At 45.9% G+C, this 25,623-nt stretch overlaps 1 pseudogene; it reads left to right on the top strand.

The window, feature by feature from the left end:
• The first annotated feature begins 10,672 nt into the window (after positions 1–10,672).
• LOC136638302 (5S ribosomal RNA) lies at positions 10,673–10,792 on the top strand (annotated as a pseudogene).
• Positions 10,793–25,623: the final 14,831 nt, after the last annotated feature.

Raw genomic sequence — 25,623 nt, 5'->3', positions numbered from 1 at the left:
TACAGATGCATTCAGACCCCCCATGGCACTGCTGACTCAATGCAGCCAGCATTTTTGTTTAGTGTCTTGTGTTTTTGAGAGCAGGTATATAGACAAGATCGAATTGTGTAACAGAATGTCAGTACTCTACTTAAATAGAAAATTCCTTTCATTTTGCTTTGCTACTTCAAGCGTGCTGAAGAGGGTTGCAGAGAGATGGGCTTCTGAAGTGAAATATGTAATAGATACAATATGAGTGCCACAAGGCAACTTGGTTTAGCTGCACAATATGCAAATGCAGCTCCGGCTGCAGCCAGGTGAGAGCCAGGTGTGCAAGTGACCTCCCAAACTGGGCTGGGCTGGAGAGGACAGGGCGGGCTGTTTGCAGAAGCAGCTCCACGGCCTGCTGTTCATCATCAATGGCATTAAGCACAGAGTTAAAGCATAAGGGGAGGGCAATTTAAGCCACCAAAGGCCAAGGAAATGCAGCAGGGAACCCTGTCTGGGCACAAAGGCAGGGCGCTTGCCATGACTCTGCACAGTGACCGGAAATAACCAGAGGCACAAAGATCTCTCAAGCCAAGCACTTCAAGCAGTCATTAATTGGACACCATGTTACAAATGATTAAATAAAAAGTCATTGTTTAAAATATACATTTTCCCTTCCCCTCCCCCCAGATCAGTTGCTGGACTTTAAGGTAGTCAGAATAATATCCCCCCTACCCAGTTAAGATGTTCTTTTGCAGAGCTCTTGGTTGTTCTAATTCACTCTTCATGATTTTTATTGGCTGGGATTATCTTTCTTTTTGACATTTAAGAGCCCAGTTCTATCCAACTTTCCAGCACTGATATAGCTGTGCCAATGGGGTGCACACTGCATTCTGCAGTTGGCAGGCAGTCATGGAGGCCTCCTCAAGGTAAGGGAACAATTGTTTGCTTACCTGAGGATTGCACTGTAGCTGCATCGGTGCTGGACGGTTGGATAGGATTGGGCCCTAAATTGCTTGGCAAAGCAAACCTAGGCAGGTTTACCCAGAAGTATTAGTAAGTCTTATAGTATTCAGTGGAGTTTATTTCCAGGTGTGTATGGAATTGTAGTCCTAGATTCTTATCGTTAGGTTGCCATTTATCAACAGCTTTTGATTTTTAACAATTGCATTTTAAAAAAACACATTTTGGAAGTGACAGATACACTGCCATCAATGCACTCTACCATCACTCAGGTATCACTTCACACAACCATCCTGCTTCAGGTTGTCAGTTTGGCTTTCCTGATCTGGGAAATCTGTGGTCATGTGGAAAGGTCAGCTCAATCATTTTCCAGAAGTCACTGTTTTGGTCATGGGCAGGCCTGTGTGGTGCAATGGTGCCAATGAAGCACACACTGCAAGCAATGGCAGAGAGTGGCCCTGGAGAGGGAAGTAAAAAAGTGATCTCCCCATAAGCTGCCTGGCTGCCAATAGGTCAGCTTGGGTTTACACCAGCAATTTAGCTGGCATAAGTCTGAGGAGCCTAATGGGTGCGTCAAGATCTGCTGCCAGAGACCCTGAATGGGGTCGGGCCAGAAGCATGAGGGGCTGGGATGCAAGAAGGACGCTGCACCAGGCAGGAGCTGCTGAAACACTCCCAGGCCCTGCTGGTGCTCCAAGTAGCATCCAACACATCCCAAAGGGAGGGGTCTCACCTGTGTGGCTGAGCCAGGCAACCCATGATTCCAGCTGACTTGCATGGCATTGGCACGAATCATGTCACTGGCGACAAGGATACACACAGCATCCTCAGAGAAACTAACTGTAAACAAGGTGATTCTGTAAACTCAGAGGTAGTGTGTGAGGGTTGGCTGTACCCATCAGGGGGGCTCGCCAGCCCTCAGGATGTCATCAGGGGCACCCTGGAGTTTGCAGTGCAGGCTTTGCCCCTGGGACCCTGCATTCTGACTTAGGGCGCAATCCTAACCAACTTGCCAGCACTGAGGTAAAGGCAACGCAGCTCCAAGGTAAGGGAACAAACATTCCCTCACCTTGAGGAGGCCCCTGTGACTGCCATCCAACTGCAGGATGCAACAGTGCCCACTGGGGCATGTTATGTCCGTGCTGGAAAGCTGGTTAGGGTTTGGGCCATAATCACTGTATTCCTGGGCCCACATTTTCAACGGGTGTCTGCTACTACATGAGAAGCAATTTCCTGCTATAGATTAAGCAAAGGTGATTAGTAGATATGAATATTGAGGGACATTATTATCCTGATCTTTGAATCACCCAATCAGGCTGCATTAAGGAAGTTCTAACCTGCTTTCCAAACAGAAAGTAAGACTTTCCGTGACTAGTTCATGCAGAGAAGTAGGCCAACTAGCTTTCATTCAGTCCCATACCATCAGGGTTGCTGCCACCACGTTACTACATATTTTGTTCCAAGTAGGTAACTTAATAAACATAAACAGGAAAGTCTTGGATTGCTGAGAAGACACTGCTCATTATTTTTAACCAGAGCCTTTCCAAACTGACTGTTCTCTCTTAAAGGTAACAGCTAGTTAACACAACAAACAACACGTTTGAATTCTCAAGGCAAGACCCAATAACATAAAAAAGGACACACCAGTTTGTTTTAGAAAGCAGAAGAAATATAAAATCAGCCACACGAGAAAATGCGCATAATAGCATCCTAGTAAAAATAGAAAGGTCACATGGCTCTTTCAGGCTAAAGAACACAACACAGTTAGTATTAAGGGGGAGCTTTCACTTTGTAATGAACAAAAATTTGAAATGAATGTGGCTCCATTCACTTCATTTGTTGCTACTAAAAATGAATGAGTTCCCACTGTTGCATGTTTCATTAGTTTGATTCACTTATTCTATTTTTTACTCTTAGCAAACAGAACAGGTCGGTGAAGAGTATTGTGGAGCACCTTTTGGAAAAGAGAAAGCAGGTGATTCAACCTTGGGCTCAAGTATTGGGCTTAAGTATTTCGCGGGTTGGGAAGGCTGAATTTAGTGGAAAGGTGTCTGCTGCCTCAAATCTGCCCCAATATAAGCACACACACACACACACCCAGTTTAAGAACTAGGGAAAGGTGATTTTGAAGTTTACATGGTCAGGTCAGCATTTTTATATTACAAATGATACACTAATGAAACCACCAAAGAGTTTGAAGCTGCCAGACGTTTCTTTACTTCTGTGCCTGCAAACTGCATGAATGATTGCAGGTGGGAGATATCAGTGGGAAGAATTGTAACACTTATTTTTCAGATACCCCTTGCCACTGAGTTATGGCCAAAAGACAAAAATAAAAACCTGGACTTGATTTTAGTTTCCAGTTAATGACCCAGTTCAAAACGTGGCTGTCCTGAAGGGTGCAGTGACCCTGGCACAGCCTCTGCTCCATCCTGTGGACTGGCCGGGGACCACAGTGCAACAGAGAGGTGCGTGTTGGCAACCTTCAGTCTTGAGAGACTCTGGTATCGCGTTCTGAAAGGTGGTTCTGGAACAGCGTCTAGTGTGGCTGAAAAGGCCGATTCGGGAGTGACAATCCCTTCCACACCGGGAGATAACCGGTAACTGCTGCTTCCCGTGTTGTGCCGACGCCATATGGCAAAGTTGGAGTGTCCTCTCCAGTGTTACTTCACTGGGTAAAGAAGGTATGGAGGATAGGCATAGAGGTAAGTCAATGAAATTGCTGTTTACCTATTCTGCCATGCCATGGTTCTCAACGAGTCTACTTGGATCTGTACCAACTCTTTGGCTGGGGCAAGTTTAAATGGACCAAGCAGGCATGGCGAGGCATAGGCATAGGCTGCCAATATCCAACCCCTGCCCTCCCCTGACAATACTTCCCACTGGCTCTAATCCCCAACCTGGTCTTCCCCCTCTCCCCCATCCCCTCCCCCTCCCTGTACACAGCTCACCCTCCTGCCAACTCACCTCTTCCAGTGTTGGCTGGGTACCCTACTGACATTAATGCACACTTACCAGCCTTTTGTGCAGGTGGCTTTGCTGCACACTTGGTTGCTGTAACTGCACCACTGGCAGAGTTCTGCGGCGAAAATGCTCATTCTATCAGTGGAAGGTGCCCCTGGGATTGGGCTGCTAGCAAAGGTTCAGAATACATTTATTCAAGTCCTGAGTCCAGGCACAGCTCCTTTACTGGAAATTTTGTACATGAATAATTTTGATTCTCAAAATTCTTTTGATTCTTTAATGGGTAAAATATCAGAGGGGAAGATATATGGTTGATTTTAAAGAAAATCAGATTATATCAGATGAAAAGAGTTTTGTTTTTCAAGTCCAACATTGAAAATGGAAAATGTGTGTTTATAATCTAAGGACTTGGACAAATTTTGAACTCCAGATATTGCTGATGATGAATTTGAGTGAATGTCTCAAAAAAATACAGTTTTTTGAAGCTGTTTAAGATTACAGAGGAAAAAGATATGTTGAGAAATAGGAGAAAGAGCTACCTGGTAAGGTTGTTACCTTTGGCATTTTGCTTGGGAGACGTTTCATAGGTTTTTTAAATTTAATTACTGTTGCAAGAAGCTTATTGCAAGATTATTTCATTATGGTTCCTCATGCCATGGAGGACAGAAAGATGACACAATAAAACACAGCAAATGCTGGAAGGGATGTGGAGCCAAGAGTTGTTGTTGGCAACCTTCAGTCTCGATAGACTATGGTATTGCGCTCTGAATGGTGGTTCTGGAACAGCTTTTAGTGTGGCTGAAAAGGCTGATTCGGGAGTGACAATCCCTTCCACATTGGAAGCAAGTGTAGTCTGTCCCTGGTCTGTCTCCCTGGCTATGGTCCTTTGTCTCTTAGCCTCAGGCTGTTGGCCAAGTGTCTCTTCAAACTGGGAAAAGCCATGCTGCACAGCCTGCCTCCAAGCGGGCCGCTCAGAGGCCAGGGTTTACCACCTGTTGAGGTCCACTCCTAAGGCCTTCAGATCCCTCTTGCAGATGTCCTTGTATCGCAGCTGTGGTCTACCTGTAGGGCGCTTTCCTTGCACGAGTTCTCCATAGAGGAGATCCTTTGGGATCCGGCCATCATCCATTCTCACAACATGATTGAGCCAACGCAGGTGTCTCTGTTTCAGCAGTGCATACATGCTAGGGATTCCAGCTCGTTCCAGGACTGTGTTGTTTGGAACTTTGTCCTGCCAGGTGATGCCGAGAATGCGTCGGAGGCAGCGCATGTGGAAAGTGTTCAGTTTCCTCTCCTGTTGTGAGCGAAGAGTCCATGACTCACTGCAGTACAGAAGTGTACTCGGGACACAAGCTCTGTAGACCTGGATCTTGGTATGTTCCGTCAGCTTCTTGTTGGACCAGACTCTCTTTGTGAGTCTAGAAAATGTGGTAGCTGCTTTACCGGTGTGCTTGTTTAGCTCGGTATCGAGAGAAAGATTGTCGGAGATCGTTGAGCCAAGGTACACAAAGTCATGGACAACCTCCAGTTCATGCGCAGAGATTGTAATGCAGGGAGGTGAGTCCACATCCTGAACCATGACCTGTGTTTTCTTAAGGCTGATTGTCAGTCCAAAATCTTGGCAGGCCTTGCTAAAACGATCCATGAGCTGCTGGAGATCTTTGGCAGAGTGGGTAGTGACAGCTGCATCGTCGGCAAAGAGGAAGTCACACAGACATTTCAGCTGGACTTTGGACTTTGCTCTCAATCTGGAGAGGTTGAAGAGCTTTCCATCTGATCTGGTCCGGAGATAGATGCCTTCTGTTGCAATTCCAAAGGCCTGCTTCAGCAGGACAGCGAAGAAAATCCCAAACAAGGTTGGAGCAAGAACACAGCCCTGCTTCAATCTACTTTGGATGTCAAAGGGGTCTGATGTGGAGCCATCGAAGACAACAGTGCCCTTCATGTCCTTGTGGAAGGATCTGATGATGCTGAGGAGCCTGGGTGGACATCCAGTCTTGGGGAGAATCTTGAAGAGGCCATCCCTGCTGACCAGGTCGAAGGCCTTCGTGAGATCTATAAAGGTTATAAAGAGCCAAGAGTACTTATGAACATACATGGTGTATGGTTAAGAATTAAAATATCCTGGACACAAGTGTTTTAGAACTATACAAAGGATTTCAGTGTATACATTAGTAAATGCTCTTGAATTTCTGACACTGGATAAGAATCAGGGTATAGTATATCAGAGGACCAAGATCCTGGTCAGTTGATGATTATGGCTTCTACAAATAGATTTAGCCAAAATGTGGAAGGACACCCCGCCCCCTCCCCCACACACACCTCTTCTTAAAAATGGATTATTCAAAATGGTTCTATGGGATGCAACAGTCATGGAGAAGTCTACAAGCGATGTGAAATCAAACATAATTTTCTATCTACTACTAATTTTAGCAGTATGGCTAAAAACTAAAGTGATTGAATTCTATTTTCTGTCGTTGGGGAGTGATGTGAGTATGCTACTACAAATTAGTGCTTATGCATATAGAAAGAAAAATTGCAATTAGTGGAAAAATACGTAAACTTTGGCTTTAGAAAAAATACAAGAAGTTGCCCGGCCAGGAGTACGACTCAGTACAATGGTTAGAACCATCACATCCTTGCTTCCTATGAGAATCGCTTCTCTCCTTTTCTTCTTGGATCATTCACTGATCAGAAACAACAAGAGGGATTGATGCTGCTGCAAAAAAAGGGGGAAGGCAAGAAAACAATGTTGTTTAGGAAAATGTAACATCTTCTGTTCCTTATACATTGCAGGTAAAACTATTTTTCAAAAGAAATTATTTTCACAAACAAGTCAAGCAGTTAAATCAGCATCCCTCTCAGTGCTCCTAACATCCCTCCAAAAACCCTTCTTTGTGTCTTCAGATACTAGCAGACTAGCTAACAAACAATTCTGTGATCAATCACCATTTGCATAGCCTTGTTGATCTCAACAGGAACATACTAGTGTTAACGATCAGCAAATTGCCCTTTGGATTATTAAATTCAACAGGGCAAGGTTTTTTTTTTTATTAATTTAGTAAATCCCACTCAAGGAAAGATAGCAACAAAATCTACTATGTCCACATGAATCTAAATAACTGTGAGATATTGGTCGCAGAATAATAGCCCATTTTTATTACTTTCTGTGAACTGTAACAATTAGTGGGTATTCTTCTGAGTAGTATAATGGGTTTGAGGAGGAACACTGCATCCCTTTTTGTCAAAGACAGGAATCCCATTGAGCACGGCCCAGATTTAGGCCATTAGAAGAACAGCATTTCACTCTTAGCATGGTGTAAAAATATGGATATTTCTTTCAGAATATACACAGAAATCTTAAGTAAAGTTTGATACAATGAAAAAGCAATTTGGAATTCTGAATCATTTCCCAATAGCTGAAACATATAATCAGTCATGATGCATTCTTACATTGTATGAAATAGAGCTTTAAATAAAATGGGCAAAGAAATAATCTCCAAATGGAGATCAATGGGGGAAAAATAGGATTATTTAAGGTGACTTTGGTTTCATATGTGGAATAAAAAATGGAATGTTCAAGTAATTTTCCAAATGCAAAGCTATTTTATACAATGAGGACAGCGGAAGGGAAAAAAAAAACCCATTTGCTAGCCTGCGGTGAGTGATTTACAGTCATCAAAATCCTGCAGGTAATTGTGGAAATCTGCATGAGACTGCTCTGCCAAACTGCAAGAACCTTGTCATAATGAACTCTCTCTCTCTCTCTCTCTCTCTCTCTCTCTCTCTCTCTGTGTGTGTGTGTGTGTGTGTGTGTGTGTGAGAGAGAGAGAGAGAGAGAGAGATCTGTGCCATAGCACCTACATTGGCAGAATTTAATGGAATGCATACCTTGGTACAATGGGATTGGTGATCCAGACGCGATTATATTTGAATTATCAAAAACTGAGCTGATCAAAAGAAAAAAACAACAACAGTATCTCAATCAACCACTTACAGCTCAATCCTGAGCTTCCCAATGCCTGCTGGAATAGCAGGATCAAAGTGGGCACCGGGATGCAGCTGGAGGTCTCCTCAGGTGAAAGGGACTTTTATCCCCTTCCCCTGGGAAAAGCCCCAAGCCCCGCAATGGAGCTTCTCAAGTCTGCACTGGCTATTTTGCCAGTGCAAAGGCCCGACTTGAAGTTCAGGATCCGGTGGAGCTGAGCTCTGCTGGTCCTACCCCTTCCCTCTCTTGTTCCTCCCCCTTCCCTGCCCTCCCCCTGCCCTTGTTCCACCCTCCCCTCAGAGACTGCAGTACTGCCCAGTGGTTGAACTTACCCCTGGCGGTGGCACACCCTCTTCCTGCCAGCACTGGGCCCGCGTCTCACTGGCCTGGGTCCAGTTCCGGCGCTCCTTATTCTCTTTACAGCACATTTACGGCACCCGGTGCTGGCATGGACCACTTTAGGATTGGGTCCTTAATCATTGACATGACTATGAATCACGTGTAGCGTTCCAAAGATCAAAAGGGACACATTCAGAAACCAGCAGGTACAACAGCCGCTGGGGCTGACACGAACATGCCAAGAGTCTGCAGGAGGAACACCGGAAAAGCAGCTCATGCAGTTTAAACAAACCATAAAATATGTTGTGGTTAATCTTACCCAGGATGTTAATCTTTCCTGCTGCCTGCTAAGAATACTTTATTTTATGTTGCAGAATAAGTCTTTGTTGCCGACTGCATTCCACGGCTACCTTGAACACAGCCCTCCTTTGGTCTATAACTGGTTATTCTTAAAGGGACCACACCGGGATAGGGGCCTGACTCAGACCTTGGAAACAGATGATGGCTTTTTCCTTGGGAGAGATGTTGGAGGGGGCTGTCCAGAGGATCTTATTTTCCTATGCGAGGCTCACATGATAGTTTGCTTCCTGATTTTTTAAAAATTGTGACTTTAGTGTTTTTCCCCCTGAAATTGTAGTTTATTATGATTTTAGGCCCAATCCTGTCCAGCTTTCTAGTGCTGATGCAGCTGCAATGCAGCCCCAAGGGATTAAGGGATTCCTTTACCTGGAGGAAGACTCCATGGTTGCCCCCCTCCCACTGCAAGATTCCGTGTACACCCTGTTGGCATGGTTGTATAGGAGTTTGTGATTGGTGTTCACCACCCTTAATTGTTTGTGAGACATTGATGAATAAATATCAGTTTTGTCCTGTTTCTAGTATATCATTTTTGAATGAAATTCTAAAATTGAAAGGATGACAGTTTTAAAAGTTGACAATTTTTAGAACTGTAAATCATTGGTACCCATGAAAAACTGCATTTCAGCTAAAGTGGGTTAGTGGAGGTCGGCTCCAATATGTAAACCCTATTGTTTTTGTCAAATGATTGTAATAAAATATTACAGCTGACCAGATGGTGGAGCAATTACATTTCCCTAGTTCCAAATGGCTATTTATCCTAAACCACCAGTGGACCACTAATTAAAACTGAAAACAAGAATTTTTTTATTTATATGTATAAACTCCAGGTATGAAAACACGAGCACACGCACACACACACAAAAAAAATCAAAAATCACCCACAAACTCAAATTTGTATAAAGCAGATTTTGATTATGACAAAATCCAGGAATTTCAGACAGGCAGGCAAATAAATAAAACAAAAGACTCTGCATGTGCTTGTCTTATTTAATTTCTTTCTGTTAAAAAATATTTCACTTCAATTACTTATGAAGAAAATACTTGCATATGTCAAAATGATAGCCCCCAGCATTTTCAGAGCAAAACAATTCTGTTGAAGATATATTCTTGGGAAGGAGGTGTGGTCCTGCGAGTGAAGCGCGCAAAGTCCAGCCAGCAAGAACAGAAACAACCTTGAGGACCTGTCCAGGTTTAGGATCTACCATTCCTGTGGCAGCCTGTGGTGACTGAGGGGTCTGTGAATCTTCCCAGAACATACTGTAAAAACCCCATTAAAAATGGTGATTTAGAATAAGCCTGCCCATGTAAACTGCCCTGAGTGCTCTTTGAGAGAGAGAGAGAGAGAGAGAGAGAGAGAGAGAGAGAGAGAGAGAGAGAGAGAGAGAGAGAGTCCTGTTTCAGATAATCACTTGTTGGACTGTGGATGAGTTGACAATTCTGCACTTACCTTCTTTCCCCTTCTGTTTCCCTCTGGTCAGGTAAATACAGGTAAATACCTGCACTCGAAAAATTTGATTTATCTCTAGAAAACAACCTGTAGTTTGTTCTCAGTTTGAGTTCTTGGTTTGATGGTAATCTGAACATTTTAATGTTCTATTATTGCTTTATACTGTTTCCAAAACCAGAAAGTATATATTATGCACTATCATAGCTATCTAGCAAACTTCTAATTTTCCACTTAAAGTTGAATTGTTTAGGTACTGTGTAAGTAAATACATTTGTACAGCATAAAATATAAGACTGTGAAGACATTTCAAGCTCAACCTAAAAGCCCTCACATTGACTGCTGTAGAGTTACACAGGGTTGAGCTGGGTCCAAGCCACATATAGAAGAGATTCACCATGTGGTTTGATAGTGTTGTGAAGAAAATGCCCATAAGGCAACCAACAGCCTCCAGGCAGGTGTAGCACTGGTGTGACAATTTTTCTAACTCTCCATGCTACTGCTTACGTAGACTGAATATCCATGTGAAATAGTGCCCCTTCCAAAATAATCTCCTATAAGCTATACTGCACAACAGATCTGTAAAGTGTCAACTGACAAGAATCAGCCAATGGCGCAACCCTGGAGGACTAGAAGAATAACCAAGAGTTCACAGCAACTATTACCCCGCACATGCCTGATCTCGTCTGATCTCGGAAGCTAAGCAGGGTCAGGCCTGGTTAGTACTTGGATGGGAGACTGCCCGGGAATACCGGGTGCTGTAGGCTTATACCATAGTCTTTCGAGACTGCAAGTTGCCAACCAGCAATAGACATACAATGTTGACAGTCACTGTTCAATTGATGCCACAAGAGCAGCCTGGGACAGGAGGGCTAGTCATGAACCCTTCTTCCAGGCAAGGTAACATTCATTCTGTTACGGGTGACAGTAATGGATAAGCCTCCATTAGCGCAATGGGTCACCTTGGACTTGCACCAGCTACTTTGCTGGTGCAGTTCGAGGTGTGTAAGGAAAAGGGAATGGGAGAAAAACAGGATGAGGGGATCAGGGTAAGTCACTGACAAAAATTTCCCCCCCTTCCTTTCCTGTCGCTTCCCCTGCCCACCCTCTGTGCCTTCCACTGGTTTACTGGCTCTGGCAGAGGCAGCAGGCTCCAGAAGCATGGTTGTGGCACCACCACTTCTTGCAGTGGTGCTTGCAATATGACCACCAGCAGCATGGTACAAGTACCAGCGGCAACTATTTTTTTGCAGTAGAACACTGTTTATAGCATTGGGGAACCTCAGAGAGGTCCTGGGTCATGTGAGGTTCCATGAGCCTCGGGTGAGATGGGGGGGATTTTTGTGTGAAGGGGGTGGCAATAGACCGCAGGGAAGCGCCATCACGGATCTTTGCCATCGTGCGGGGCTGGGGAGGTCTGCCGCTGATTGATGATGATGATGATGATGATGATGATGATGATGATGATGATGATGATGATATTTCCACACCGCTTTTCAACCCAAAGTAGTTCACAAAGCTGTTTACGTAGCTAAACAAATAAATACATCCAGGTCCCCTGAGTTTTTCAAGAGATTCTCAACATAGAAGCTGACACTTTTGTGTTTGTTGTGATTATTATGCAATTTGGAATTGGCATGTGGCTTCCTTGCACTTACTGCGAAAAACCCATCCCACCTTCAGCGTTAAACTTGCCCTTGTCAGGAAGTGAATTTTAGGCATGCCTTATCTTCCAGCCAAGACACTTGGAGAGCTCTGTTGCTACTGCTGTTGCTGAGCCCTGTTCAAAGATTCCTTCCCAGACTCTACTGTACAAGTAGTTCATTTGTACAACATCGTTGCACTCTGCCAGAGATGAGAGCTCAGCGGGAGCCTTGTCAGTGCGGCAAACAAGTGCGCTGCTCTTTTAAAGCAGAGATGTGATACCCAACTTCTTATATGGCTCTCAGAGCAGCAAAGAAAAATAAACAAAGGCTCAGAGTAATCAGCTAAAATGGCCTATTTCTTTATAGCCACGACTGCTCTACAAGGCAAGCATGAAGCCCCCAGTTCATACAAGTCATCAGGACTCAGTGCCAAAATAGAAGAGTGGAGGAATCGCGTGAACACCTCCCATCCATCCACCATGCTGACAACCTTCCTGTGAGCAATGATGGCCTCATGGTTTGGAGGCCCAGGCTGGTCTCTTTCCCCTTTCTCAGTGGGATCTTGCCAAAAGAACTTTCACCCCATGTGACATTCATGTGGAAGCTCTGTTCCCATTGAAGGACCACCACCTGATGGAGAAGGGTAGGAGCTCCTCCCCTCTGCGTGATGGGTAGGACTTGCACCACTCCTCCACCACACAATTGCAAGCCTGCCCTAGCAAAAGACATGCATCGGGGCCTAGTGTGAGCTTCCTACATTTCTTGGCTTCTCAACAGACAACAGTAGCACCTGTTTTTCATGGCTAGTCTCATCTTTTGTCAGCTCATCTGGCTTTCATTCACATATACCAGCCCTGTGACAGTTCTAAAAATATAGTTCTTATCTCTAGTAAGAGAGAGAATAGAGTTATTATACTGTGTTATAGTGTATTTATGCCAATAAAGGTTAAATGAAATAGTGTACTTGTAGAGTATATATTATATTAGAATTCCTTGTAAGGCTGTACATTGTTTCAAGCTTTTTCAAAATGTCTTAGTTCCCACTGCATTTTCCCAGAGGCATAGGTGGGATTCCAAGGGCCAAGCATGGGCTTTGGTGTACTGCAGAGGCATTCCTTCTCACAGCAGGGTCTTGTGCTTCCTTTGACCAAAACACTTGTCCTCAGTTTGGGTATCCTTTGGGCTTTGGGCATCCATCTACCACCAAGCCAAAAGCTGGATTGAGAAGTGAAAATTTGAATCTTCCATCACGACAGAAGGAAATACTTTACAGAAATGCTTTAAGGCAGCATTTGTCAATGTTTGTTCCACGCCATACCACTTTTCATGACCCACCTATTGGAAGAACAATTGGTTACTTTCAGGTTGGGAGGCCAGACACAACGCAACAAATACCAGTAAGAGGTCAGTGGGAGAGCGTTTTCTAGCTCTGTCCACTGAGCCAAGCCTCCTACCACTGCTTGTCACCTTGCGTTACTGGTCTAGCTGCGAAGTGACGGTGGGCTGGAGGTCCCACGTGTCTCACCGGACACCCCCTCAAGTATCACTGGTGGAATGAGTACCACTGCTTGAGAAACACTGCTTTAGGGGAATGCCCTGACTCCATCCTTTTCTCTCAGTGTCCCTGTGTCCAGAGTCCAAGTCAGTGAAGCACTATGACAGCCCAAATGCAGGGTGGAAGTATTTATTAACATATTCATGCTCCATCCTTCCAAAAAATTTTTTTTTAAAAAAACACTCCTTCTTTAGCAACAACAGGTCAGAAAATATTAAAAACAGTAGCAAGAATATTTTAAAATAATCAAACATCAAGCAGATAGAAACTGCCTAAATGAGAGGACAAAATGAGAAAGGTGAGCCATTGAGCAGCAGCAACCAGCAGAGTTTTGTTGGTCCACAACTTCTGAGCAGAAGTTAACCTGGACAAGGACAATGGATTTCAACAGCAGTACTGAACCCCCAAACGCCAGTTTCTATCTGTGTGTGTGTGTGTGTGTGTGTGTGTGTGTGTGTGTGTGTGCATCTTTGAGTTTTCATACATGTGTGCATGTAGGTATGTGAGAAGGGGCTTGACCCAAGGGAGAAATAAACTGTTCTTCTTTTGATCATAGCTGAGGTCCAAGTAGAGCTGGGAGCTGTTGTTGGCAACCTTCAGTCTCGAAAGACAATGGTGGTGGTTCTGGAACAGCGTCTGAAAGGTGGTTCTGGAACAGCGTCTAGTGTGGCTGAAAAGGCTGGGAGCAGGACAGGCCAAAAAATGGGGGATAGGATTTGGCATGCAGGGCTGCTATCAGATCCGCTCTCTTCTTCCCTGACCTGACACACGCCTCGTTCTTCCCCAAAATGCTCTGTTACCCGCTCTCCCTGCCCACTGCTAGCCTTGCCATCAACGTGCCTCCTTCCATGATGCCTGGGTGCTCCAATGGCGTGTGTGGTCAGTCACCAAATATCCAAGCTGGTGACCCTGATATGTGTGTCTTCCCTGCACCTGCAGTGCTGATGGAGGGGCCTTCTGCTGATGGAATGCCAGATCTGTCATCAGAAGGATCCCATAAGATTGGGCCCTGTGTTTTCTCCACTGGGAAATGGGAATGTGCATCCGCTCTGGTCTGGAATCAGCAGGTCTGATCAGTAGCTGAGCCAGAGGGGGGGGGGCTGTGCAGTAAGTGCAGCAGGCAGTGCAACACGCAATGTATGTGGCCCTCCCACTCATCATCAGAGCCAGTCAGGGCAGCGATGGCAACACATCTCTACCCCGAATGGCTCCAACAGCAATGGAGAGGGCTTGCTTACACAGCACATTCTGGCACCTGCTGTACTTACCACGCAGCCCCCCTCTAGCTACACTACTGGGTCTGATGTTGTGGCCCGGCAGGAGGCACCAGAAAGAAGAGTGCCTTGGCTGGCTGGATTACCCTCTGCCACTGAGCAAGTTAGATATGAAGCATAACTTTAAAATTTAAACATTATCTTTCATTGCGCCTTTGGACACTTGTGCAGGTGTGCATAATAATAATATAATAATAAACTTTATTTATATCCCGCCGTTCTCCCCGAAGGGACCCAGGGCAGCTTACAACATATTAAAAACATAATTTAACCACAAATAAAAACATATTAAAACACATTAACAGATACCCATAAAAACAGTAGTCAGATAAAAAGAGCAAAACGCAGCAAATCATAGAGGAATCAGGCCTGTAAAAATACTAAAAGACATAGAAAAGATGTTTAAAAAGGCCATGAACTCAGAAGGCTTGTTTAAACAAAAAGGTCTTCAGGCCTCGCTGAAAAGTCTCAAGAGAGGGAGCCATTCTCAAGTCAAGGGGAAGGGAGTTCCACAACGTTGGTGCCACTACTGAGAAGGCCCTATTTCTTGCCGCCGCCCCACGTACCTCCTTAGGCGGCGGCACTTGTAAAAAGGCCTTCTCTGATGACCTGAGAGGACGAGCCGGATTGTACGGGAGTAGGCGATCTCTGAGATACCCTGGCCCAGAGCAGTATAGGGTTTCTGAGATACCCTGCCCAGAGCAGTGTATAAAGTATACACTATACTTTAAAGGTGTGCATAAACATGGAACATGATTCACTTGCACCAGTCTCATCTCCATCTTCCCTATTTGTCATGATCTCTGCAGTTCTTTTCATTTCAATGTCAGGTGTTGAATAGCAAGGCAGCTTTTGCCGACCTTTCTGTTCTTTGTGTGACTGAGTCATCTCTTCTATTTGAAGAAACAGGTCAAAAGTTTGATGTCACCCATTCTTTGGAAATTGCAGTGGGATGCTGTCTATTTACAGAACAGTGAAAATGCCCAGCAGGTTTGTTTGGTTTTTTAAAAGAAAACTGCCACTTCCACAGGGAATTGCCACTTCAGGGGGGCAATTTTCTGCATGAAAATGGCATGCAGAGGAAGAATGACTCTCCTTATCCCCACACATCCTAATGGCAACTGGGGTCAGCCCCCAGTAGAGATACCTAGGAACACAATGTACAGAAATCAGAAGTTGGGTAAGCAGTGTGAGCCTCCCAAGCCTATGGTCAAGAGTAGTGGCCTGATCCTGAGTGGTCTTTATGCTGCTGGAATGAGTGTTCCACTGGCAAAACACCTCTGTGACTGCTGCAAACATGACAGCGCCAATGGGCGCGGCCTGGCTCCTGCCACAACCAGTGAGCAACCAGATCAATGCCACAATGGACCAAGGACACTCACCACCACAGATAAGGTCGCAAAGGGAGTGGGAGGGAGCCAGGGAAAGGTGGAATTGGGTGGGCATGGGGGAACAGGAGAGGTTGGGGGCAGGAAAGATTGGGCCCAGGAAGTGTTCAGCAATAGCAGTGTCTGTTGAATCCTAACCCCTTTCCCAGGTCTGATCCGCCTTCATGGGTCAGCGAGGACTTGTGCTGGCTACAGAGCTGGCACAGGTCTGAGTTGACCAATAGTGACAGCTGGGGCTTACCCCAGTCCAAGAGAACAAATGTTCCCTTACCCTGAGGAGGCCTCAATGTGCTGAAACTCCCCTGCTGGATACAGTGGAAGCTGCGTTGGTCCACCTGCATCACTGCATAGGGAGTTATATAGGATTGGGCTATAGGTGAAACGTAGGATGTCAGTTTAACCTATTTCTGCCCAACCCATAGGTGTACACCTTTGATCCCTGTTGCATATATGCAACATTGGGCAGAAATGGCTTTAAAAAAATACAGAAAAAGCAGGACTGAGGGTGAGCAGGAATGGGCCTGCTCAAGGCCTCCTTGTGTCAAACGGGTCTGGTCATTTTACAGCTTGACTTCCATGGAACAAAAATGACTGAAATATAAAAATGCAAAAATATTAATTTAGACCTTTACGTTGCAAAAGAGAAAATCTTCTTCTTTCATCTTCACCACAGGCACATTTCAAGATGTTCGTGCTTTGCTGTTTAATATGACCTTACCCAATACACCTTCCCCATGTTCCACTGTGACCTCGGTTTGGCACCTGTGCTCTTCGTCAGCAAACGTGAGCAGAGGGAGACAACTGTTTGTGACAGTTTCACAGCTGCAGACCTTTCTCTTTCCTCCTTCCAGGCCTTCCTCCTCGCACAGTCCAGGCCTGTCACCAACAGAGATATGTTTGTTGCTTGTCCCCAAAAAATCTGTTTTGCTTCAGAGCCCCCTTCCTCTCAGGTCTCCCATTCCCTTTCTTTTCAGACCCACTCAGGCACGGTCCTTTTAGTTTCCGGATCTCTCTGGAGAGTCCCAATTCATTTGCAGAAACTTGATCATTTTCAGTTTTTTAGTTTATTTATTTGAAAAAACGTATACCTGCCTTTCCACCCTTACAGGAACACAAGACATCTTGACAACTTGGCAAGAGATAAAACAAAGAGATCAAACTGAATAAAGGCAATAACTTGAGGTGTTCTTAAACGTTTTTATTTTTTGCAGATTTCATTTTTTCCCCCCAAGGAAAAAATGCAGAGAAAGCAGTTTTATGTGTTTTTATTCCAAGGGCGCATTTTAATAATTTATAATTATAAATTCTAAGTGCTTAATAAGCATATTAGGTAGGTGGTATAGTGTTAGCTGATGCAGCCACAGACATTACACAGTCACTTAGGTGTTAGAAAATGGATTTATTTGATTTCAGTTATTGGTGATGTGTGTGTGTTTATAAAAATGAGAAGTGCAGAAAGCGGTGTGATGTGTTCTTATTTCATTATTACTGAACAATCACACCTCTAGCAATAAAACACTGAAAAATGTTACCGTGTATTATGAAGCAGCCATAAGACACCCCAATACCCTAATTAAGAGCAAGGTGAAATAGAAAAATCTTAGTTAGTTGGCAACCTTCAGTCTCGAAAGACTCTGGTATCGCGCTCTGAAAGGTGGTTCTGGAACAGCGTCTAGTGTGGCTGAAAAGGCCAATCCGGGAGTGACAATCCCTTCCACACCGGGAGCAAGTGCAGTCTGTCCCTGGTCTGTCTCCCTGGCTATGGGCCTTAATTCTTTGCCTCTTAGCCTCAGACTGTTGGCCAAGTGTCTCTTCAAACTGGGAAAGGCCATGCTGCACAGCCTGCCTCCAAGCGGGCCGCTCAGAGGCCAGGGTTTCCCACTTGTTGAGGTCCACTCCTAAGGCCTTCAGATCCCTCTTGCAGATGTCCTTGTATCGCAGCTGTGGTCTACCTGTAGGGCGCTTTCCTTGCACGAGTTCTCCATAGAGGAGATCCTTTGGGTTCCGGCCATTATCCATTCTCACAACATGACTGAACCAATGCAGGCGTCTCTGTTTCAGCAGTGCATACATGCTAGGGATTCCAGCTCATTCCAGGACTGTGTTGTTTGGAACTTTGTCCTGCCAGGTGATGCCGAGAATGCGTCGGAGGCAGCGCATCTGGAAAGCATTCAGTTTCCTCTCCTGTTGTGAGCGAAGAGTCCATGACTCGCTGCAGTACAGAAGTGTACTCAGGACGCAAGCTCTGTAGACCTGGATCTTGGTATGTTCCGTCAGCTTCTTGTTGGACCAGACTCTCTTTGTGAGTCTGGAAAACGTGGAAATCCTTAAGAAATTTCTTAAGGAAATCCTTAAGAAAAATCTTAAGGATCCCATAAAAGGTCAAACAAGGAGGGGGTCATCCTACATTCCAGGAGGCAAAATGCCACAGGCCAGGCACAACCACCGAAGAAGCCCTGTTACAGGTTACCACCAGCTAGGCATCAAGAAGCGAAGGGATCTGCAGCAGGGCCCCCTGCAATGACCTCATGCGGTGGGCAGATGGATGCAGAACGACATGGTCCTTCAAGTCTCTTGGGTCATGAACCACATTTTGAACTGTGCCCAGGAGTATGCAGGCAGCCTGAGTAAATGAATGTAGAGGGACATGACATGGTCATGACCCCCAGCTCCCATAAGGAGCCTGGTGGCTGTACTAGTTGAAGTTTCCAGGCAGTCTGCAAAGGCAGCCCCACGCAGTGTGTATTACAATCGTCCAATCTAGGTATGAGGAATGCCTTGTGTGCCCCACCCCCATTTTTTGCCTGTTTGTGTTTTTGGACACGCTTAACTCCTCAGAAACTTCTGGACCGTTCCAGTAGCCTAAAAAAACTGCTTGGGTATCCACTTGCAGGGGGCCTTGCCCTTTACAAACTGCACAGTTCCCCAAAGATGTGCTGTTTGTGGATTCAGCTTCTCTTCCTGTGTGGAGTGACTGCACACCCTCCAGGATTGGTATGCGCTTATCAATTTGACAGCCAAACTGTTCATCTAAGTCCGGGGTGTCCAAAGTTTTTGGCAGGAGGGACACATCGTCTCTCTGACACTGCGTCGGGGGCCGGGGGAAAAAAAGAATTAATTTACTTTTAAAATTTGAATAAATTTACATTAGTTTTCATAAATGAATATATTAAAGATGAACTTATATGAATGAATGAAGGTCTTGCAATAGCTCAAGGCCTATAAAAGGCACAAAGCAAGGCTGATCTTTCCTTTGCTTCCACTACTGCATCACAATGTGAAACAACAAGCAGTGGAGGGAGCCCTCATCCCACAGCCAACGCGAGAGGTCAAACAGTCGCCCTCACACTGAGAGCAGTTGCGTCAGGCCAGTGCGGACCCTAGCAAGTCTCCAGAGGGCCAGAGGCTCATTGGAGACTGGGGGCTCCCTGAGGGCCGCATTGAGAGGCCTCAAGGGCCGCAAGTGGCCCCAGGGCCGGGGTTTGGGCACCCCTGATCTAAGTCAAGGAGGTGGGATGCAGTGACCAAGTGAGTTCCACTCCTCCAGTAAGAAAACTTGATGAAATCATCGAAGTTATAAATTTCCCAGCCCACAGGAAGTTGCCTGCCAGTTGCCCCAGTGGCTCATTCGCTGGAAGCTCAGAGAGGAGCACTCATTTGTTCACCCGCGAGTGCAAGGACTGGGGATTCACTGAGCAATGTAACAGCCCAATCCTGGGCTTCCTGGCACCTGGTGGGGCAGCACTGCCAAAGTGGCTACCGCTGTATTCAGTAGGCACCGTGAAGCAGCCAGCAGTTTCCTTGGAGGAAACCTCAAGCCCCGCAATGGGGCTTCTGAAGTCTGTGCTGGCCATTTTGCTGGCACAGACTTGAGAGACCCCATGTTGGGCTCCGCAGGACCTGCTCCCCTGGTTCCTCCTCTGCCTTGCCCCCCCACCCTTGTTCCGCCCTCTGCCTGCCCTCCCAGAGGTTGCTCTGCTGCCCAGCGGTCACACTTACACCTGGCAGCGGCACATCATGTCAGTGCTGAGCCCAGTGCCTGACTGGTGCAGGCCCAGCACCAATGTTCCTGACTCAGCAGGTGCTGTAAACATGCTTTATATACAGCACTGGCGCTAGGGCTCAGTTTAGGCTGGGGCCCTAAGAGCCCAATCCTGGGTTCAACGTCTCTAGCTTACCACCGGGGTGCACTGTCACAAATGTGCCTTGTGGCCAGCTGGCCAGCACTGGATTAGTGCCAGAAGGGTGTCCAGCCTCTGCCACTCGGCGGTCGCATGGACCACCGAGCCATGGAGAGGAAAGCGGGGGCGGGGGGAGGTGTTCCAGGGAGGAGGCATGACAGGAAGGCAGGAGGTGGGGAGAAGGGAGGGAGGGAGACGGAACCAGTGAACACATAGACGAACAGGCCTTGCTGAGGGAGAGTCAGCATGGCTTCTGTAAGGGTAAGTCTTGCCTCACGAACCTTATAGAATTCTTTGAAAAGGTCAACAGGCATGTGGATGCGGGAGAACCCGTGGACATTATATATCTGGACTTTCAGAAGGCGTTTGACACGGTCCCTCACCAAAGGCTACTGAAAAAACTCCACAGTCAGGGAATTAGAGGACAGGTCCTCTCGTGGATTGAGAACTGGTTGGAGGCCAGGAAGCAGAGAGTGGGTGTCAATGGGCAATTTTCACAATGGAGAGAGGTGAAAAGCGGTGTGCCCCAAGGATCTGTCCTGGGACCGGTGCTTTTCAACCTCTTCATAAATGACCTGGAGACAGGGTTGAGCAGTGAAGTGGCTAAGTTTGCAGACGACACCAAACTTTTCCGAGTGGTAAAGACCAGAAGTGATTGTGAGGAGCTCCAGAAGGATCTCTCCAGACTGGCAGAATGGGCAGCAAAATGGCAGATGCGCTTCAATGTCAGTAAGTGTAAAGTCATGCACATTGGGGCAAAAAATCAAAACTTTAGATATAGGCTGATGGGTTCTGAGCTGTCTGTGACAGATCAGGAGAGAGATCTTGGGGTGGTGGTGGACAGGTCGATGAAAGTGTCGACCCAATGTGCGGCGGCAGTGAAGAAGGCCAATTCTATGCTTGGGATCATTAGGAAGGGTATTGAGAACAAAACGGCTAGTATTATAATGCCGTTGTACAAATCTATGGTAAGGCCACACCTGGAGTATTGTGTCCAGTTCTGGTCGCCGCATCTCAAAAAAGACATAGTGGAAATGGAAAAGGTGCAAAAGAGAGTGACTAAGATGATTACGGGGCTGGGGCACCTTCCTTATGAGGAAAGGCTACGGCGTTTGGGCCTCTTCAGCCTAGAAAAGAGACGCCTGAGGGAGGAAATGATTGAGACATACAAAATTATGCAGGGGATGGACAGAGTGGATAGGGAGATGCTCTTTACACTCTCACATAATACCAGAACCAGGGGACATCCACTAAAATTGAGTGTTGGGCGGGTTAGGACAGACAAAAGAAAAGATTTCTTTACTCAGCGCGTGGTCGGTCTGTGGAACTCCTTGCCACAGGATGTGGTGCTGGCGTCTAGCCTGGACGCCTTTAAAAGGGGATTGGACAAGTTTCTGGAGGAAAAATCCATTATGGGGCACAAGCCATGATGTGTATGCGCAACCTCCTGATTTTAGAAATGGGTTATGTCAGAATGCCAGATGCAAGGGAGGGCACCAGGATGAGGTCTCTTGTTATCTCGTGTGCTCCCTGGGGCATTTGGTGGGCCGCTGTGAGATACAGGAAGCTGGACTAGATGCGCCTATGGCCTGATCCAGCGGGGCTGTTCTTATGTTCTTAACTACAATTCCCAGGAAGCCTTGCAGGTCTCTTGTTATCTGGTGTGCTCCCTGGGGCATTTGGTGGGCCACTGTGAGATACAGGAAGCTGGACTAGATGGGCCTCTGGCCTGATCCAGTGGGGCTGTTCTTATGTTCTTATGTGAAGCTCTGCTCCACCAGATCCTGCATGTCCGTGTGGGGCTCGGTGCCTGGCAAAACACTCTTGTGCCTGACGCGAACACCTTTTGGTGAGTGGTGACTCAAGTAGCCCCATTGCAGGGCTACTTCCCTTCTCCTGAGGTGCAGCCCGCAGCTGCCATTGGTGTGCAGGATACTGCGCTAGCCGTTTTTGGTGCCGCCGCAGCCACGCACCAACGGGAGCTCAGGATTGGGCTGCCAGTCTCTTAAGCCAGGGACCATCTAGCTAGATTAAGGTCAGGGACTTTTTGTTGCTTTCTCTGCTAAGTGACCCCAGCCAGTGTGCAGACCTCCCCAGTTGTGACCAAGGGAGAAACTGTGGGCTGTTTCAGCAGCATCCCAGCCCCATCTTCGGGGCATGACAGCTTCCTTCACTAATCCGATGGAAACTTTTCTTTATGCTCTCCAGTCAAGCCCAGGCATTTTCCACTAGTCCGCTTATAATCTTACCCCTTTTCTTTCTCTCACCATATTGTTTAATTCCCGTTTTGTTTACACTTCTGAGAAACTAGATTAATTTTGACCCTTTTTTGTCCTTGGTCCATATTCATTTGTCATTCAGTTTCCTGCCATGTCAGTGGACTGTCATGTAGATGCTTCCCCTTCTGCGCTCTTCACCCCCTTTCACAGGGCTACTGTACGTTTGATTTTTAATAAGTACCTCAGAGGTTCAGTGCTTTTCTGAGAGGGTTTTTTCCCCCAGACAGCCCATTTCTGCAGTCAGGTTCACCCAATCTAGGGGTTGTCACAGTTGGCTTATTGCTACTACTCGGGTGTGGCAGCAAGAGTTTCAATGCACAGTCAGCTCAGGGGGTTCCATCTTGAATCATCGCATAACCATCCTGGGAATACAGCACAGTCTAGTGGCATTTTGGGTAAAAAATGGCCATGATCATGAAAAATGGTAGTCACCACTCTGCATGCCTCTGATTTATACGAACACGTGTGTGTTGGCAGAATCTTACTTCTAGAGCTGAGCATGGCACCGCTCCAGAATCGCAGCCAGGACTCTGATTTACTGAAATGGAACAGGCTCAAGCTGGTCATAAAGGGGAGCCACTCTGAAAACTGATCCTTCGTCTCATTTACAGCATACTTGCCAGTACTGCAATGTCAACCTATTTCAATAACATTACCCACTCAATACTGAGGACTTAGCCAATTACTACCATAAGTACTACCATTTTCAGAATTCCAAAATTCATAATACCGGCACTCCAGCAATGTTGTCAGCCCCGGTTTTTACAAAGAGGCCGACGGTATAGGTGGGAATAACCTCATTGTTAGGTATAAATTCCATACATGCCAGTAACGCATGCACAAGAGACAAAAGAGGTCCCACACTGAGCTTACCGAATAGCGGTGTGTACGCTGCTACTAATCAGCATTCACACAGGATTAATAGATGAGACAAGGGCTGCTGAGTATTCTGTATACTGAAAACAACTATAGAAATTACCGCAAGAACAATATCTAGTGGCCTGATCAGAAAATTTGTAAGCACTCAAAAGCACTTAAACTCATCAGCAGGAAGTTAAAGACTATAGTAATGACCCCTGATCTTTATTCAACCCCTTGTCACTGGTATTTCCAAACAGCTAGATCTGCCTGCACTCTGTACCACGGGCAGATTTGTCAGTCAAGGCACAGAGTCTGTGCAAACCTTGCTCTGATGCCCACCTGCTACCTAGGAGTGCTTCTCCATTCCTTTCATTTCATGCATACGTCAGAGCCGTACTCCGACACAGCAGTGGAGTTTTAATTAAGTGTTTGCTGCTGTAGGCATTCAATGCTACTTGCTCTGGAAAAGGCCTTCAGCAGTTCCTCTATTATTCTCCTATCATCTTGTGGTTGCCCTGAAAATGTACCGCAGAAACTTGGTGGCACATGGGCCACTGTTGGAGAATCTGCCTGTTTCTCTGAGCCCAGTATCCCCAGCCCAACCATCAATTGATTCATTGCAGGAAGAAGGGAGGCCAATTCAGTAGCATAGCTAGAGGGGGTGCAGAGCACCAATTTTTGCAGGCCTCCCTGCAGTGTGCAAGTGACCCTTCCCCCTCCCTTTAGACCCTTCCTCCCCTCCCTCTAGATGGGCCTATGGCCTGATCCAGTGGGGCTGCAAAACTTAGTGCTTTTCCCCGCTTCTAGCTATGCCACTGAGCCCCACAATGCGTTCTCAAGGCACAATGATGCTTGGCCCTATTGTATCAGGCTGGGTTTTAATGGTTGTCAGGTGCTTTGGGAGCCATCATTGTTCAAAAAGTGGGATCACAATAAATTTGATGCAATTAATAACAAACAAGGGAATCACCTGATGAGGGGAAATTGGTCGTTATCAAGAATGAAATTCTGGCACCAGTTCCCAGGTGGGGGATGGGAGCAGTTGTAGCACTGGGATAGGGCTGTCATCTTTTTTTTCTAGCAGGACATCTGTGCCTTTGCCTTGCGAAGAAATTCAGTAGGCAACACATTGCCCGTCACTGCCTCTGGATTCCAGGAACAACTTCCCTGGCTGAATTTTAGTTTGTCAGACAGCAGGAACAAGCACAGAAAGGCTCTGCCAGAAAAGGGTTGGCAAACTTCTTGGTTTAAAAAAAAAAAGAAAAAAAGATGAGGATGAGGATGATACACCACTTTTCAATAAGAACAAATGCACAAAGCAGCTTACAGAACAAAATGAAAAACCCTGTTCCACTGGTGCTTCCAATCTTAGAAACCCTGCTAATTGGGTAAGAGGCACTTTTTCAAGTGGGTGCTCCTTTTTTTAGCAGGGGGAGAGTAACTGGCCCTCCTCACCCCAGCACTGTCTGTTCTAGTGGCTGTCTGCTGGTATTCATTTGCATCTTTTTAGATTGTGAGTCCTTTTGGGACAGGGAGCCATTAGATATTTGATTTTTCTCTGTAAACCGCTTTGGGAACTTTAAGTTGAAAAGCGGTATATAAATACTGTTTATTATTATTATTATTATTATTATTATTATTATTATTATTATTATTATTATTATTATTATTAATAATAATAATAATAATAATAATAATAATAATAATAATAATAATAATAATAATAATAAAGACACAAAGAAGACACCACCAAGCAGCCACTGGGAAAGAGGCTGCGATCTCAGCCTGCCAAGGAAAGTGGTCCTCAAGTGCTACCCTGGACTGGCCACACCACTTGGACCCCGTGGTGCACGAAACTGGCACTCTGGCTGCAGGGGCCGTGGGGGTGTGGCCCTTGCAAGATGGCAGCCACAGACTTCACTTTAGGGGAGAAATTGACAGGGGCAAATGGCACAAATGGACTTTAATGATTTCAGAGGCCGATTGACCCCACAGACTGAGTCCCCAGTTGCTTTGTGTTGACTTCAGACTGCTGTTTTCCAAAATCAGCGGCTAGAAATTTTTGACGACGTTGGGGTGCAGCCTTTGGCTCTGAGTGCAGGTAGCCACCAGGTATTGATTACTTAAAGAAAGTTAAAAGCAGTTTCTTTGCCCCATTTCTACATATTGCAGCTTTTGGCCTATCCACTCATAGCTAAAAAGCATTCTTTCCTGATAATCAAGCTTCAGCTGCCTGAATTGCAGGCCGAGACTCTCATCTTGAGCTCTGCTGAAGAGCTTCTTTAATTAACCATTATACCACAGATGTTATTGATTTTTTTCCCCTCAAATCTGGTTGAAACATCATTGTGCTGGATCATCGCCAAGGCTAAGGCCTCAATTTTTTGTGTGCTGCTTTTTACTCCTTCTGCATA

This window comes from Tiliqua scincoides, chromosome 1, assembly GCF_035046505.1.
Source record: "Tiliqua scincoides isolate rTilSci1 chromosome 1, rTilSci1.hap2, whole genome shotgun sequence".
Taxonomy (NCBI): Eukaryota; Metazoa; Chordata; class Lepidosauria; order Squamata; family Scincidae; genus Tiliqua; species Tiliqua scincoides.
Note: the sequence above shows the minus strand (reverse complement) of the source record. Positions and strands in the feature narration are given on the sequence as shown.